Source organism: Geotrypetes seraphini, chromosome 8 (assembly GCF_902459505.1).
Source record: "Geotrypetes seraphini chromosome 8, aGeoSer1.1, whole genome shotgun sequence".
In the NCBI taxonomy this organism is placed as follows: Eukaryota; Metazoa; Chordata; class Amphibia; order Gymnophiona; family Dermophiidae; genus Geotrypetes; species Geotrypetes seraphini.
In genome coordinates this window covers 188,771,450-188,789,268 of record NC_047091.1, presented here as the reverse complement: position 1 = coordinate 188,789,268, position 17,819 = coordinate 188,771,450, and the positions used below count along the sequence as shown (strand labels likewise).

Here is a 17,819-nt window from a genome sequence, read left to right as displayed (position 1 = left end):
AATATTCTCACTCCATCAGCTTTCCCTATCCAAAAAGGGAGCTGGGAGTGTGTCCACACCTTGTGGAAATAACACTTCTCCAGACTATAAAACTAAGCTGTATTAGATTCTTAGAAATAAAGTGGGGAATCCTGGTGGGAGAACAATGCTAAACTCAGGTTCTCATGCAGCCATGTGTGCTTACAAATATGTCAACTGTTCTCTCTCAGACTGAACAAGAAGGGGGGGGGGGCATAAGCTCTGAAGTTGCAGCCTACTCTCTGGGAGAAGCAAAGCCCTCTGGGGATTTAAGTCCATAGAGCACACTTTACTCATACATCTTAGCATAAACTCTTATACTAGTTCTTATCCAAGAAACTGAGTAAATGCCCACGTAAAATGGGGACAGAATACATTTCAGTGTTTGTCATATCTATTTACAATTTGCATAGATAATTTGCAATCTTTAAAATTGGCCTGGCCTGTATTGCAATCTCACTATCAGGATGCTCTGTCTTCCCTTTTATGATGATCTCTTTTAAAGATGCTCTTTTGAGTGACTGTTGCCTATGGAAAAGAGAATTGGAGCAGATTGGGAAGCACAGGAGGCAGAGGACAAATATTGCAGACCCTAATTCAGTGGTTTTTCTATGGGAAAAGAAAGTGAACAAGTCCCTTTTGAATAAAGTCCCAAGTGCGTCATTTTTGTGTGTTTTCCTGCAGAGAATATTACTTGACATTTGCAACTGAGAAATGATCTTTCTAGTTATTAGATTCCTTTATAGATATTTTTAAATTGTGCATACAGTAATTTTCTGGGTGTCTGGTGCTGTATTTTAAAGAATTCTTGCCTAATACCCCTTTGTTTAGACTTGTAACGCATTTTATGTCTTTTGTTCAGTAAGAAATCATTATAATAGAATTCACATTTGAAGAAGTTAATTCATATTATACATTATTTGAGTATGAGACATTTTTCATTAGAATAAATTCAAGAATGAGAAGCAGATATAAAGGGGAAAGGAGAATAGAAATCAGAAAAGTGGGATGCTAAGGTATTATACAATAGAGTGAATTCTTTCATCTCTTTCTTATAGGTATATTATATCAATTTCTTTAGATAGAATTAATGCATGCCAGAAGATTGCAGACAGATGTTAAATGGGCTTTGTCCATGCAGTACCACTACCTCCAACACCCTCTATTATTCCAGTACTGGAGCCCTAACACACAACCCCTAATGCACTGTTCCAGGACTGAGACTAGAGCAATCCCTGACATGGCCTGCCCAGAGATTTCTAGATAATATGGTATAGAAGCCGACCAAAACTGCTGTTATAAGTTTCATCTGAAACTGAAAAAAAAACAAAATTGCAGCTGAAACTCATACCTGGTCACAGCTAGGTTTTCAGATGTCTTCTAGGCGGTTCACATCGAAGAGGGCTCGACAATCAGCGAATTACAGAATGCAAAAAGTGAGGCTACAACATATTACACAAGAAGTAGACAGAAGGAAAATATAAATTTATAAATTTAGTGTGGCTTCTGTTTAGAAGATGAATCTGTCAAACAGAACGGTTTTAATTACTCTCCGAAAGGCGCCGAAGGTCAGCCTGGCTCCATTGATGTAGTTACCCAGCCAGGACTGCTCTTTGCTTGCTTGAAACATGAAAGATCTGTCCAAAAGGATTTGTATTTGCAGCCGGTAATCCTTGGGTATGCAAATATGTTACAGTTTCTGTTGACCATGTGGGGTTGTGTAGTACGAAATGTGGTAGAAGATAGGAAGGCGCTTGACCCCAGGCCTGCTTGAAACAAATACAGGCAAACGTAAACATTATTCGCGCCCCCATTGGCAACCAGTGTGACCTTCTGTAGTAGGGGCTATCAAGCGAACTGCCGTGTTCTGTACTATTCTTAATTTTCGTAATTTTGGGACTCTTTTCTTTGGGATACCTAGATAAATTATATTGCAGTAGTCCAGTATTGATAGGACCAGAAACTGCACCAGTAATCTAAAGGATGTAGAGTCAAAGTATTTTTTAAAGGTCCTTAATTTCCACAGTGCACAAAAGCATTTCTTCACCACTATATTCGTGTGGTCAACCGTAGTTAGATGTGTGTCTAGTGTGATTCCCAGTATTTTTATAGCTTTAGAAATTGGGACTGTTGTGTGCTTAGCTTTGAACAGTTTCTTCAGTAAGGACCGAACCATGACATAGCTATCAGTAAAATGGGGATTTCCCTGTTGGGGGTTGTGTTGGCTGCAATCTCCCTAGGCTGCATTGTGGATTCCAGTGGAACAGAAAGTGCAGCTAAGGGACTGTTTTGTGCATTGCGTTATTTGAGCCTTGGACTTTGTGCTATGTTTAGCATAACTGTGCTCGTTCTTGGACCTTAGGAGTCTGCTCTTCCAATTGTAGCTATGCTCCATACAGTAAATAGTGCTGGATATAGGAATATTCTTCAGGATAGAAATCTTGGACTTTATACGGAGTGGAGGTTTTTTTACCTATGAAGCTCAACTGAGGTTTTGTCCACTTCATATATTTGTGTGTGCACTACTTTTTTGGGGTTTTTTAATACATTTTGGGGGATTTAAAGTTTAGGAAGGGGGTTTCTGATGTGTCTAAAAGGATATGTATTTTGTGTATGGTTGATTTCAGCTAGAGAATGACAGGGGGACAAATTTTTCCCTGTCCCCATGGGAACTCATTTTCCCGTCCTGTCCTGGCAAGTTCCTGCATTCTAGAGCTCAGATTGTGATGTCATAATGCCTCATTCCACCAATGCCTAAGCTCCGTCTTCATCTGCACAAGCCTCAGATACTTTCAAATCCTAAGTAGCAACATTCTAGAGCTCAGATTGTGTTGTCGGACCATCTCCCTTCCTTTCCCTCACCTTTGTGAATGCTTTTCCAAACTAAAGTTTTCTCTTTGAGGGGCCCTGGCACAGCAGCCGTTCTCACTAGTTGCACATGACTGCCCCAAAGCTCCTCTGATGCGATCCGGCAGAAAAAGAGGAGAAGCTTTGGGATAGCTGCATGCAACAAGTGAGAATAGCTTCTGCATCAGGGTCTTTCACAGAGAGAAAACTTTGGTTTGGAAAAGTGCTGCGAAGGTGAAGGGAAGGGGAGGGATATGGCCTGCTAAAGGGAAGAGATGCCCAGACTGCAGGGCCCCTTATAGCTGTGGGTGTCATTTTCGATTGACATCTCACTCGTAAGGGATACTATTCTCTGTGGAAATTGCATCCTGTTAGATCTTACTTTAAAACTGCTGCCTTTAAAATCCTGGTTCAGTCCCTCTTGTTGAGTCTTCTTGACAATTGTAACATCATTTGTCAAGTACTAAGAAAAATATGACTAGGTTAAAACTGATTTATGGCTTGAAGAAATACGATCATGAGTTACATTGGCTTCCCATGGCAGCTCGTATCATCTTTAAGTTGGGATGCCTAAATTCTAAAGTTGCTTTTGGTTCGGTTCTACATAGCTGAATACCTCCAGGATGTGCCTCTTCCCCTCCCCAGTGTCTTGTGGCACACCTGAAATAAGAATAAAGAAAGTCACCTCCTCTTTTCGTGTTTCCATCCGTTAAGCGATGCAAAAGTAAACTCTACCTTGAACATACTTTAGCATATGAAGCAGCTCATCATAATCAAGATTTTCGATACCTATTGTTTACCACTAGTTCTTATGAACAGTTTAGAAAACTTTCCTTTTCTCAAAATTTCTGAACTAATTGCCTTCATTGTACCAATTTTTATAACCTTTTGTAAACCACATTGAACTAACGGTTGGTGTTATGTTATTTGCCCTCCCCTAATGCCAGCCCTGCAAATGTACATACATAACAATATTGTCTGTACCTTTCAAAAATCACAGCCCAATCAGGGCTTCATACAAGGGCTGAATTACTGAGCCAAATGACTGCCCTTGCAGGCTGCCTGGAGCATAGAGCATAGTATCCCTTCTCTGAAGTCTAAATAGAAGTGGTGAAACTGTGTTCCAGGGCTCTTCCCCCAGAAAGTAAACCAATGTCTCGCAAACTTTGTCGAGCTGTGGCACACTAAACGTGGCTCGAGGCATCTGGAAGTGTGTGGATGTCGACACGATGTCACATTGACGGCCCTTCAGATGAGAAGGGAAGACACGGGGAGAGAAGGAGAGGCACTGGCACCAGCTGATTACCTGCAGGATGTTTCTCTCGCCGCAAAAGCCGGCGCCTCTCCTCCTCCCCAGTGTCTTGCGGCACACCTGAAATCTCAGGAGGCATACTAGTGTACCGTAGCACACAGTTTGTGATACACTGAAGTAAACCCTAGTTCAAACTATATTTATAGATACAAAGAGACATGGTCGATCCGTTCAACCTTAGGGAGTAATTTTTAGCTATACCAGGGCCCTTGTGCCTGTCTGTTGCTGATGGAGGAATAGGTTACAGGGTGGTTGTGGAGCCTCTCACCCTCTCTCTTTTGTCTAACAGTATCCCTGCCTGCAAGCCAGTTTTCCTGGGAATAAACCATATTCTTTTGAAGTATAAAGAATATAACTTAATGTGCAGGAATTTCAAAATGGCATTCCTGTATGTACCTGCCCTTAATCTGCTGTGGGAGTGAGATGGCGGATTTGGATTTAGTCTACACCATTTGTAGCTCTTGCTCAAGGTGAATTACTTTATAGGATTTCCTGTCCCCAGAAGCCTTACAATCGAAACTTGCATGGAATGTTGCTACTCTTTGGGTTTTGGCCAGGTACTAGTGACCTGGATTGCCCCCGTGAGAATGGGCTACTGGGCTTGATGGACCCAGTAAGGCTATTCCTATGTTCTTAAGGTTAACTGATTGCCCCATGACCACAAGGAGCAACAGTGGGATTTGAAGCATATTCCCCTGGTTCTCAGCTCATTCCGCAGCAGCATTTTCTGCAGTCAAACACCCTCAAAATTAGCCTGAAAATCAGAAGCTGTTGGGATCAAGGACATCGCTGATAACTGCTATTTTCTCATTATAATAAGAAGGAAACAGAGAAATAATTACTGCTCAAAGAATATTATCCAGCAAAAGAGAAAAAGCAGAAAACCTCTCAAGAAGGGCTCATAAAACAAGAGAGGAGCAATGATGCTAATAGAATCGAATCCACTCTTTCTGAGTCTCAGTTTGCCTAAATAGGTTCAAGGTGATTTACAATATAGGGAATTACAGAGGTTTATTGTGTGGAGACAAATACTGGATGGAAATGGGGGGGGGGGGAGAGAAGATTTTAATAATGATATTGTTAGTTAATGTTTTATTGTGTTTGTCTTGGTGAAACATGGTTAGCATTTTAAAATATGTATGCATGTAATTTTGTAAACCACATAGTTTTTATGCGGTATATAGATTTTTCAATAAATAAATAAAAATGCTTTCTATTATAACAGTTTGAGTAGGACCAAGTTGGGAAGGGAGGACTTGGGCTTTTGAGTCTGTCTGTGTACAAGCTGGGCTCACAGCTCCAGGCATGCCTCATGAAGAGCTCTTATTATCATGATAACAAAAGTTCAAACACTCAACAGTCTCAGTGGATGAAGAATATTCTGCCCTTACTTCATTGAGTGTAGATTAATTGGGGTTAGAGCGAGACTCCTCTACTGCAGGTACACAGAGGCCCTCCATTCGTGAGCAACCAGCCTTTTGAGTTTATTTGGTCACACTTTTGCAGTATCTGGAAGTGACTGAAGACATGCAGAGCATTTGCAAAAAGTCTTTAGAAGCTGTAACTATGTAAATCCTGAGTTGGATTTTATTGTGGTTTCTTGCTGTACTTCTCTTTCTGTATTTATTTATCTTGCAGAAGGAAAGTTATAGGAATCTATCCCATGGGCTTTTGGGGCTCAGGGTCTCCTCTCAGGCACTGCTTATGTCTTGGGAGCGAAGAGAAGCTGTTGAGATCATTACAGAATCAGTGAGCATCCTCATTTTCAATGGTTTGCCAACCAGGAGAAACCTCTAGAGTCAGTACAACTGCCAGTTTTGTGGAAAAGGAAGAAGTAAGAGGTGGAAAATAATAATCAACTTTTCCCAGTACTTCATCAAATGTTGGGGTGTCTTCTTTACCATCATCCAGTAGAAGGGATTTGCAAATTCCTTTTGCAGCACAATTTCAAAGATGGCAAGCTTTGCAGACATAAGAACATAAGAACTGCCATCTCCGGATCAGACCCATGGTCCATCAAGTCCGGCGATCCGCACACGCGGAGGCCCGGTCAGGTATACACCTGATGTAGTTTTAGTCACCCATATCCCTCTATGCCTCTCATAAGGAGATGTGCATCTAATTTGCCTTTGAATCCCAGCACAGTGGATTCCTTGATAACCTCCTTTGGGAGAGCATTCCAGGCGTCTACCACTCGCTGCGTAAAACAGAACTTCCTGACATTTGTCCTGGACTTGTCCCCCCTTAGCTTCAAACCATGTCCTCTTGTCCGTGTCGTGTTGGACAATGTAAATAATTTATTTTCCTGCTCTATTTTATCGATGCCTTTCAGCATTTTGAACGTCTCGATCATGTCCCCTCGCAGCCTTCTCTTCTCAAGGGAGAACAGTCCTAGTTTCTTGAGTCATTCCTCATATTCCAAGTTCTCCATACCTCTTATTAACTTCGTTGCTCGTCTCTGCACCCTCTCTAACAGTTTTATATCCTTCTTTAGGTTGGGAGACCAATGTTGGACACAGTATTCCAAGTGTGGTCTGACCATTGCTCTATAAAGCGGTATTATGACTTTCTCCGATCTACTCGTGATTCCTTTCTTTATCATGCCTAACATTCTGTTTGCTTTTTTTGCCGCTGCCGCGCATTGTGCCGACGGCTTCAGGGTCCTATCTATCAGTACACCCAGGTCCTTTTCTTGTTCGCTCTTACCCAGAGTTGCGCCTGACATTCTATACTCGTATTCCTTATTCTTACTACCTAAATGCATTACTTTGCATTTCTCCACGTTGAACTTCATCTGCCATTGATCTGCCCATTTCTCTAACTGATACAAGTCGCTCTGGAGTTCCTCGCTATCCTCCTGCGATCTGATTGCCCGGCATAGCTTTGTGTCGTCTGCAAACTTAATGATCTCACTGGATATTCCGTCTTCCAGGTCATTGATATAAATATTAAATAGGATCGGCCCAAGCACGGAGCCCTGGGGCACACCACTAGTCACTTTCTCCCAGTCTGAGAACTTTCCATTTATGCCCACTCTCTGCTTTCTGTTTTCCAACCATTTGCCTATCCACCTTTGTATATAATAATAATAATAATAATAATAACTTTATTCTTATATACCGCCAACAATCTTATCTCCCTCTATTCCATGGCTTTGTAGTTTCCTGAGAAGCCTTTCATGTGGAACTTTGTCGAATGCTTTCTGGAAGTCCAAATATATTATGTCCACCGGCATTCCACTATCAATTTGCTTGTTCACGGTCTCGAAAAATTGAAGTAAATTCGTCAAACATGATTTCCCTTTCCTGAACCCATGTTGACTGGGTTTCATCAAGTCGTGTGTATCTAGGTGCCGGACTATGCTATCCTTGATCAGTGCTTCAACCATCTTTCCAGGGACAGACGTAAGACTCACAGGTCTGTAGTTGCCCGGTTCCCCTCTCGATCCTTTTTTGAAAATTGGCGTGACATTCGCTATCTTCCAGTCTTCTGGTATCTGTCCAGTTCTGATTGTCAGATTGGCAAGTTTCTGCAATAGCTCTCCGATTTCAACCTTCAATTCCTTTAAAACTCTCGGATGAATTCCATCCGGTCCAGGGGATTTGTCACTTTTAAGTTTGTCGATCTGGTAGTATATCTGGTCCAACTCCACTTCAACTGTGGTGAGGCTGTCTTCTATTACTCCACTAAACACTTTCACTGCTTCTGGTATTTTAGCGGTATCCTCCTCCGTAAAGACGGACGCAAAGAAGGAATTTAGTTTGTCAGCAATTTGTTTATCTTCCTTGATGTACCCTTTCCTTCCCTGGTCGTCCAGGGGTCCCACCGCCTCTTTTGCGGGTTTTTTTCCCTTTCACGTATCTAAAGAAGGGTTTGAAGTTTTTGGCTTCTTGCGCTATTTTTTCCTCATAGTCCTTTTTGGCATCCCTCACCGCCTTGTGACATTTCTTTTGATCATCTTTATGTATTTTCCATGCTTTGGTTGTTTTCATGTGTTTCCATTTTTTGAAAGAGTCCTTCTTTTCTTTTATGGCTACCCTCACCTGTCTGGTAAGCCATGCCGGTTCTCCCTTACCTTTTGTTCTCCCCTCTTTGGAGATCCTTGGAATGTGGAGATTTTGTGCTTCTGAGATAGTATTTTTCAGTAGGGACCATGCCTGGTCTACCGTTTCAAGTTTGTCCACCTTTTTCTTGAGTCGTTGTTTCACCATGGCTCTCATGCGATCGTATTTGCCCTTTTTAAAATTAAAGGTTTTGGTTAAGGTTTTGGCACGTTTTCTATTCCCGATGTCAAGCTTAAAGTTGATCACATTGTGATCGCTCGTCCCCAGCGGTACCGTAACTTCTACTTCTTTTGTCGGTCCCGTGAGGCCATTTAGTACCAAGTCCAGGGTGGCGTTGTCTCTTGTCGGCTCCTTTACCAATTGTTCCAGGAAGCAATCCCCTAGCACCTCCAAGAACTTGGCCTCCTTGCCGCAGTTGGAGGTTCCTAGTTTCCAGTCTATCCTCGGGAAATTGAAGTCTCCCAATATTATTACATTGCCCGTTTTGCTTTCTTGTTTGATTTCCTCTATCATTTCTGAGTCAGTTTCCTCCGCCTGTCCTGGGGGACGATAATAAAGGCCAATTTTCGTGTCTGCGCTGTTTTGGCCAGGAATCTTGACCCAGAGGGACTCTAGCTTCTCTTTTGTTTCCGTTGTAGCCACTTCAACAGATTTTATTCCTTCCTGAACATATAGGGCAATACCTCCACCTTTCTGCCCTACTCGATCTCTTCTATATAGTTTGTATCCCTGCAGTACGGTGTCCCATTTGTTTTCTTCATTCCACCATGTTTCTGTTATGCCAATGATATCCATGTTCTCATGTCTTGCTATCGTCTCTAGTTCTCCCATTTTGTTTCCTAGACTTCTAGCATTTGTATACATGCATTTAAGTTCCCTTCGTGTTACCTTTTTGGACTTTCTACTCTTGGTTGTCCTTACAGTTTCCTTTACGGTATCCTTTACTGCTCCTGTGTTATCTCCCATGTTTGTTGTGTGGTCATCCCCTCCTGTGTCTGGGTTGTCCTTTCCTGCTTGTTCTCCTTTGTTGGCTGTGAGGTTGACCTCTCTTGTGTATGAGTAGTAGTCCTTTGTTCCTACGTCAGGGCATCCTGTTGTCCGTACCATCGACCGGTCGTCGACTGTCGGCTTTCCCCTGTCCTTCAGTTTAAAGCCTTCTCTATTGCTTTCTTCATGTTGCCTGCCAAAACTCTTGCTCCTTCCTTGTTGAGGTGTAGTCCATCCCTTCTGTAGTACTTTCTTTTTCCCCAGAACGCCGTCCAGTTTCGCACGAAGTCGAAGCCCTCGTCTTCGCACCATCGTCTCATCCAGGCGTTGATCACTTGCAATTCCCCTTGTCTCTTTCCATCTGCTCTTGGTACAGGGAGGATTTCAGAGAAGGCCACCTTCACCTCCCTGATCTTCAGTTGTCTTCCGAGTGAGCGGAGCTGGCCCTTCATCTCTTCCCTGTCAGACATTGTTCGCTAATACTTAACTGATAGGTAGGAGACAGCTGCTTGAAAATTAGTCCTCAAACGAGAATGGGGATGGAGGCTGTTTTCAATCTGGGATGGATATGGCAACTCTGGTGAAGAGGGGAGGGAAACACCGAACCAAATCTAGAATATCAACAAAGCTGCCTCAGGGATGGTGATGTGCACTGCAATATAGGAGACATTCGGGCAGGCTGGCTTCCTGGACCAAACCTCTTTTCCAAATAAAACATGGGCTTTCATTTTCTTTTATTAGTTCAGTGATCTTTTTATTAATTTTTAACATCAAATCAAAAACAAACAAGTAGGTTGCATGGATACAATCAATATAAATAGCACAGAGCACTTGAGAAATTCAAAGTACAATATTCGAACATTGGTCTCATATTTATTATTATTTCTTGATATACTGCCTTTACCAGTTAAGGAACCAAGCAATGAACAAAAGTTCTAAAAACAAACCACAGAAAGGTTGAAAAGAAAAGTTCCAGAGATAACAGACTCGCGATCATTCAGGCCCAGATTCTCAAAACTTTAACACCGTCGCTAAACTGTATTCCAGCGGTTTAGCCTGTTCGCAGTTTAGTGGCGGTTTATCAAAAGGGATTATCTCTGTCTTTAGTGAGGTTTCTAGCAGTCTCCGACACTGACATGCAAATGGGCTCTTTGACACTGAAATGAGCTCTCCAGTGAATTCTTAAAAAATTCCAAGCCATTTTCAAAAAGTGACATTGGCTTTTGGTAACATAAATAAGCAACTGGTCCAGGGATGCTGGTCAGTGTCAAAGACTGCTAGAAAGCCCCTGTGTTGTGATTCAGCGGGAGAGATGCCCATTCTCTCTGCTGCATCATGACACCCCCTCTTGCAGCAGGAAAGATGCCAACGCTCTCCTGCTGCACTAAACTCCCCACCGTGACCCAACCTGACCCCCCCCTCCCCGCCCGCAGCGGGAGAAATGCCCATTCTCCCCTGCTTTCAAGTGACCCCTCTCCCTGTCTCTGCTGGCCCCCTCCCCCTTACCTCAAAATAGATCCGGAGGGACATGGACATCCTCCTCCCAGCTGCTGTGTCGTCTAAAATGGGAATTCCCCTCCCCGGTGCATCTATGGGGTGTTCAGGCCAATCATAGCCGTAGGACCCTTCCTGATTCATCTGGGGAGGGGCCTGAGGCTCTGATTGGCCCAGGTTATTTCAGGCCGCTCCTATGGGAGCCTCCGAGATTCACCGAGAAGGGTCCTAAGGCTCTGATTGGCCCAGACACCCTATAGATGGAGCCTTAGGCGTCTGGGCCAATCAGAGCCTCAGGACCTGTCCTGGTGTATCCATGGAGGGGCCTGAAGCTGTTATTGGCCCAGGTTATTTCAGGCCCCTCCTGTGGGAGCCTCCGAGATTCACCGAGAAGTGTCCTAAGGCTCTGATTGGCCCAGACACCCCATAGGAGGGACCTTAGGCGTCTGAACTAATCAGAGCCATAGGACTCTTCCTTATGCATCTGGAGAGGGACCTGAGGCTCTGATTAGCACAGATACCCCATAGGGGCATCCCCTTAGGCATCCGGCCAATCAGAGCCTTAGGACCCTTCCCAATTCATCCAGAGAGGGGCCTGATGCTGTGATTGGCCCAGGTTGTTTAGGACCCCTCCTGTTTGCTTTTTTGGCCACCGCCACACATTAGTGGAAGGTTTCATCGTATTGTCTATGATGACACCCAAATCCTTTTCTTGGGCGCTAACCCCCAAGGTGGACCTTAGCATCTGGTAACTGTGATTCGAGTTATTCTTCCCAATGTGCATCACTTTGCATTTGTCCACTGCCATTTGGACGCCCAGTCTTCCAATTTCCTAAGGTCCGCCTGCAATTTTTCACAATCCACATGCGTTTTAACAGCTGTGAACAGTTTAGTGTCATCTGCAAATTTAATCACCTCACTCGTCATTCCAATTACATTTATAAATAAGTTAAATAGCACCAGTCCTAGTACAGACCCCTTTGGCACTCCACTGTTTACTCTCCCCCATTGAGAAAAATGACCATTTAACCCTACCCTCTGTTTTCAATCCGATAACCAATTCCTATTATCCCATGACTCTTTCATTTTCTCAGGAGCCTCTCATGAGGAACTTTGTAAAAAGCTTTCTGAAAATCTAGATACACTATATCAACCGGCTCACCTTTAACCACATGCCCGGGAAACCGTGCAGATTTATGCAGTGAACTTATAAAGTCCAGCATTATGGAGGAATAAGATTAGAAAAATGAACATAGAACTGTTTTAGGTCAACACTATTTATTGCAGCAGAATGGATTTCCTGATGCAAACAAGGAAGAGTGGCAAGAGAACTTGAGACAGAAATGGCAGAGGTAAATGACCTAACACAGCAGATCAATTTTCTGAGTATGAAAGTCTCCATGTAAAAGAGGTGACTTCGATGACTTTGGTGGCTTTCCAGCTATGCCTCATGCTGTGCCATGTCATGAATCATCTTGTAGTCCCCATGACTGAGAATGAGCTTCTTTCATGGTTGATCTGCAGTGTGTGATCAGTGTTTAATTAGTTCTTGGTGTCATTACGGGTTTCATGGATAATTGACAGTAGTTCATTAATAACAACTAAAGAAAAAGGCCAGCCTTTTGGCACAGGAGGCTCATTTTCAGGGCTATCAAGCTGCAAGTACGTTATAGAGGTGATGATGCATTCATGCTTTGGGATGGATGACTGACCCTGTAGAGACGGGACATCAATGAAGCATTTGAGGTTGGGGAAAACTTCCTTTCTAATCCTCAGCAAAAGCAGACACAGAGATTCAGACACCTTTATCAGAATGACAATTTCACATGCGCTGCCAAAGCGATACATTTGCTTAGCTAGACAGCAAATTTTGGCGGGGCCTAGGAACAAAGAGGCTGATTCTGTAAATGGTACCTAAATCAACCAACACCCATACAAAAGGTGACAGCCGCGTGTCAGTCACAGTTAGGCGCCATTTACAGAATCGCAGCTAGGCACCTGAAATGTAGACCAGGGTTTCAGAGACCGACATTTCAGGCGCCTAAGTTTCTGGAGAATCACGCCGCCCATAGAAACCCACATAGGGATTAGATGCCAAGAAGTGCATTGTGATAGGCGCCTATCTTGTGTAGAATCAGATAGGGGCTTATCGCCCAATTAAATTATTTTTTTAACCAATTATTGAGGCTGTTAAGGGTATTTTGCCAATTAAGTTAGGCACCCGTTATAGAATCAGCCCCAAAAAGTCCTCTCCACCCCAGCTCCCCATCCCCTATTCTCTGCTTTATTCCGCATTCCCCCACCCAACTCACAACATAAACACCTGAGCTGAAGTCCCACTAACTGAAGACCTCCTCTTGTCCTCCAGAGGTGCTCAGAACACCATGCTGCTAAGGTCGGCATTCAGTGTTTCCAAGCCCAAACTGGCACCTAGCATATGCTCAGCTTTGCACATGTGCTAGATGCTGACTTGAACACAGTCACACTAAATACCAAGCTTAGCAGCACGTTGTTTTGAGCAACCAGAGACATGACGGCAGATAAAGGCCAAATGGCCCATCTAGTCTGCCCATCCGCAGTAACCATTATCTCTTTCTCTCTCTGAGCGATCCCACGTGTCTATCCCAGGCCCTCTTGAATTCAGACACAGTCTCTGTTTCCACCACCTCTTCCAGGAGACTGTTCCACGCATCTACCACCCTTTCCATAAAAAAGTATTTCCTCAGATTACGCCAGGTCAATAACCCCCCTGCTATCTCTCCCTCTCATTGCTGCTGTCATCTCTGAGCTCCCCCTCACCTGAAAAAAAAGGAAGCAGAAAATTAAGATTCAAACCCAACTGAAAAGAAATCAAGGAAAAAGCTTTGGCAAAGACGGGGAGTAATCCCGACTAGAAGGGCAGCCCTAAAATAGACGATATCAGGGGAGAGCCATTGGCATTGCTTGCAGAGCTCTGAATTTCAGACCGTTTTTTGTTTTCTGGCTGCTGTGGGTCTCCCAAGCTGCGTGTCGGTAGGTATTTTTCCCACAGAGAGGAAGTTTGCAGTTTTGGCTGCAAAGTTCTGGGCATGCCAAAAGATTTCAAAATGGTAATGGAGGCAGCAAAATGCTATTCCCGCTGCTGTGAGTAAGGTCAAAGTAATGCATATGGGAAAGAGGAACCCAAACTATAGCTATGTGATGCTGGGTTCTGTGTTAGGAGTCATTGCCCAGGAAAAGGATCTAGGTGTCATTGTTGAGGATACGTTGAAACCCTCAGCTCAATGAGCGGCAGCTGCTAAGAAAACAAATAAAAAGTTAGGAATGATCAGGAAAGGAATGGAAAACAAAGATGAAAATGTTATAATGCCCTTGTATCATTCCATGGTATAGCTGCACCTCGAATTCTGGTCACCATATCTCAAAAAAGATATAACAGAATTAGAAAAGGTACAGAGAAGGGCAACAAAAATTATAAAAAGGATGGGATGACTTCTGTATGAGGAAAATCTAAAGCAGCTAGGGCTCTTCAGCCTAGAGAACAGACTAGAGAACAGCCTATCCTCAGGCCTAGTACCTTCTTCATGGAAATCCGCCCTTGTCTATCTGAAACTTAAACAACTAAATATCCCAGAAAATCAAATTACTAATTATCGTCCTATCGCCAACCTGCCTCTCTTGGCGAAAATAACGGAGAAATTGGGTTTTAACCAGCTATCCAATTTTGCTGAAAAAAACTAACGCTCTTCATCCTTACCAAACAGGGTTTCGTAAAAACCATTCTACTGAACTTTCTCTTATCGGCCTAACTACCTCAATTTTCTATTTCAAAGATCACCATAAATCCTCAATTCTGATTTCTCTAGATCTTACATCTGCTTTTGATATCATTGATCATCCCCTTCTCAATTGACTAGAAACCCTAGGGATATCAGGCACTGCCCTACAATGATCGACATTACAGAGTTAGTTTCAACAACTCCATTTCCTCCTCATTCACCCAAACCTATGGGGTTCCCCAGGGCTCGATTCTTTCGCCCCTACTCTTTAATATTTTCTTAACCCCTCTACTTACTCTAGCTCAATCTATAGGCTTTACAGTCTTCACTTATGCCGATGACATCCAACTGCTTCATCCATTAAACTCCTCATCCCCTGAAGAAATTTGTGATATCAACTTCAAATTCGATCAAATCAACTCTTGGCTCCAACAAAACAAACTTGCACGTAACATCTCCAAAACTACAAGTGTCCTCTTTCCAACCTCCACAAATGAACATATTTGTACCCCCATTAACATTGCCTCGTCTCCCATCCAAATGGACAGTAAAGTTAAACTTCTTGGCATTATCTTGGATAAAGATCTTACATTCTACCAACAAATCAGTGCTGTAACACAAAAATGCTTTCAGAAGTTACGGCTAATCCGTTCTATCTCCTCTTTTCTCGACCCCCCCCTTAATCAATATACTGATTCTTTCACTCATCATCTCGACCCTTGACTACTGTAATGCCCTCTACCAAGGAATAACTCAGAAGGAAACTCGTCACCTCCAACTAATACAAAACACTGCTGTTAAACTTCTCTACCACGCCAAAAAATATGATCATGTTACTCCCCTTCTCCGCAAAGCTCATTGGCTGCCCATATCTTACCGCTATACCTATAAAATATTACTTCTTGCTTTCAAAACAAAAAACACGCATCAACTAGCCTTCATTGATAAACTTTTAATTCCATCTTACAGAACTCTCCGATCTAGTAATCAAAACCTGCTCACTATTCCTCCAATAAGAGAACTCTTTTACGACACTACATGCAAATCCATCTTCTCTGTCACAGCTCCCACACTATGGAATGCTCTTTCCACTGATCTTCGTCTAGAAAATTCTTTAGATAAATTCAAATCCAAACTTAAAATGCTCCTCTTTAAAGATGCCTTTACCTTGAAAATGCTATTTCCTTTGAAATTCGATTATCCTTTACAGAAATCTTAAGGGAACCAAAATGTTTTTTTTAGAAGCGACCTCCCCAGCCTAATTGTACCTCTCTCTCCCATTTCTCTCTTTTACTTTTATCTCGATGTATTTATTAATTTTTCCTTCCCATCCTTTCCAAAATATCATGTATGTTCATGCGTAAATGTCTCCCCTTTCTTTTTAGTTTAGATAAGTTTTTATTCTTCCCTTAATTTTTACTACATATTATTGTAAACCGTTTAGATACCTGTATGATAAACGGTATATCAAAAATAAAGAAACTTGATACTAGAGGCCTATAAAATACTGAGTGGAGTTGAAAGGGTAGATGTGAATCGCTTGTTCACTCTTTCCAAAAGTAGTAATAATTTTATTCTTATATACCGCCAAAGCCATAATAGTTCGAGGTAACTACTAGGACTAGGGAGCATGTGATGAAACTACTAAGTAATAGATTTAAAACAAACCAAAGAAAATATTTCTTCATACAATGTGTAATTAAACTGTGGAATTCATTACCGGAGAATGTGATGAAATCAGTTAGCTTTGCGGGGTTTAAAAAAAAAGCTTGGATAATTTCCTAAAAGAGACGTCTATCGGCCATTATTGAGATGGTTTGGGGGAAATCCACTGCTTAGTCCTAGGATAAGAAGCATAAAATCTGTTTTACTACTTGGGACCTGGGTTGGCCACTGTTAAAAACAGGATACTGGGCTTGATGGACCTTTACTCTGTCCCAGTAGGACAATTCTTATGTTCTTACATAATTTCAAAATACTTTGCAATTGTTTAAATATTTTAGTATGACCTCTGAAAATACATTAGTGTTTTGGTAATTTGTATTCAGAGAGTCCTTCTTCAACCTTGACACATTTAAGTCTTCCGCACTGCCGAGCTATTGGCTCAGTGTATTCTATGGTTTCATTAATTAAGATCTGAACTATGCACTCGATGCGCTGGAGCTTGATGCTATAAAACTATTAAGTACTTAGCAATGTCTCAGGTTTTAGGCAGAAGCTTCTGGGTTATTTGGAAAAATAACGGGGTCCCAGTTTTACTGGACACCATGTAGATTTGTAAAAATGGAGCAGTTGCATGTGAAAAAGGCAAAATCATCATTTCCACCAGCTCCTTTTCTAAAATTCTCAATTCTGATCTCTACATTCCCTGTTAAACAGGGCTCAGAAACTTACTAAAGGTTGCAGCTTATAGCAATAACAGAAGCAAGCTTTAAATTCTGGTTTCCAACACATTCATGACTGGCATATTTTGGGAATACAATTCCTGCAGGAACTACTGCTAAAGGCAGATATTTGCCAGCCTGTAGTTTTCCCCTGGATGAGAACAATCCTCTCTTTAGTCCTCCTTAAGCAGCACAAATATGTTTTATCTTTTTATATAGTCTTTCTTTGGACAGGAATTATTCTAAAACTGGAACATTATGAAACTGTGCAATCAGAGATTTGGCAATATTCAACAAGTGAATGGTGCCATGCAGTCTGCCAGGGCTGTTAACAAAAGTTTCATGTTGCTAATTTGCCATTTGTTTTTTTGACAATGCTGTGCCTCTGTAAAGATCTACTCATGACTGTTACATCCCGTTTTATTAATTTGCTACTGATCCTGGGGGGTGTCAAGACTTGGAAGAATTATCTCTGCGGTGTCCTGCAAATAATAGAAAAAAGGCTGCTTTAACTATGTCACGGGTAAAGCAGGGGTGGGCAACTCCAGTCCTCGAGGGCTGGAATCCAATCGGGTTTTCAGGATTTCCCCAATGAATATGCCTGAGATCTATTTGCATGCACTGCTTTCAATGTATATTCATTGGGGAAATCCTGAAAACCCCACTGAATTCCAGCCCTCGAGGACTGGAGATACCCACCCCTGGGGTAGAGCTTGATGGCAGATGCTTGATCCTTGGCTCATCCAGAGGTTGTGAGATCAAATCCCAGTGCTGCTCATTGTGACTCTGGGCAAGTCACCTAATCCTCCAGTGCATACTGCTTTGAGTGCCAAAGCCACAAAAAGGCAGTACACAAGTCCCCATTGAGGATACCTTGGAATTTTACTCATGGACTGGCAGAAAGGGAGAGTTAGGATGTTTTTAGCTGATCCTGATTCCTCTTCCTTATCTGGAT

The 17,819-nt window shown here is 42.5% G+C and overlaps 1 protein-coding gene across 1 annotated transcript in view; it reads left to right on the top strand.

Moving 5' to 3' along the window:
* Positions 1-17,819, top strand: part of KSR2 (kinase suppressor of ras 2) — a 530,220-nt gene that overhangs the window by 398,223 nt on the left and 114,178 nt on the right. The window lies entirely within an intron of this gene.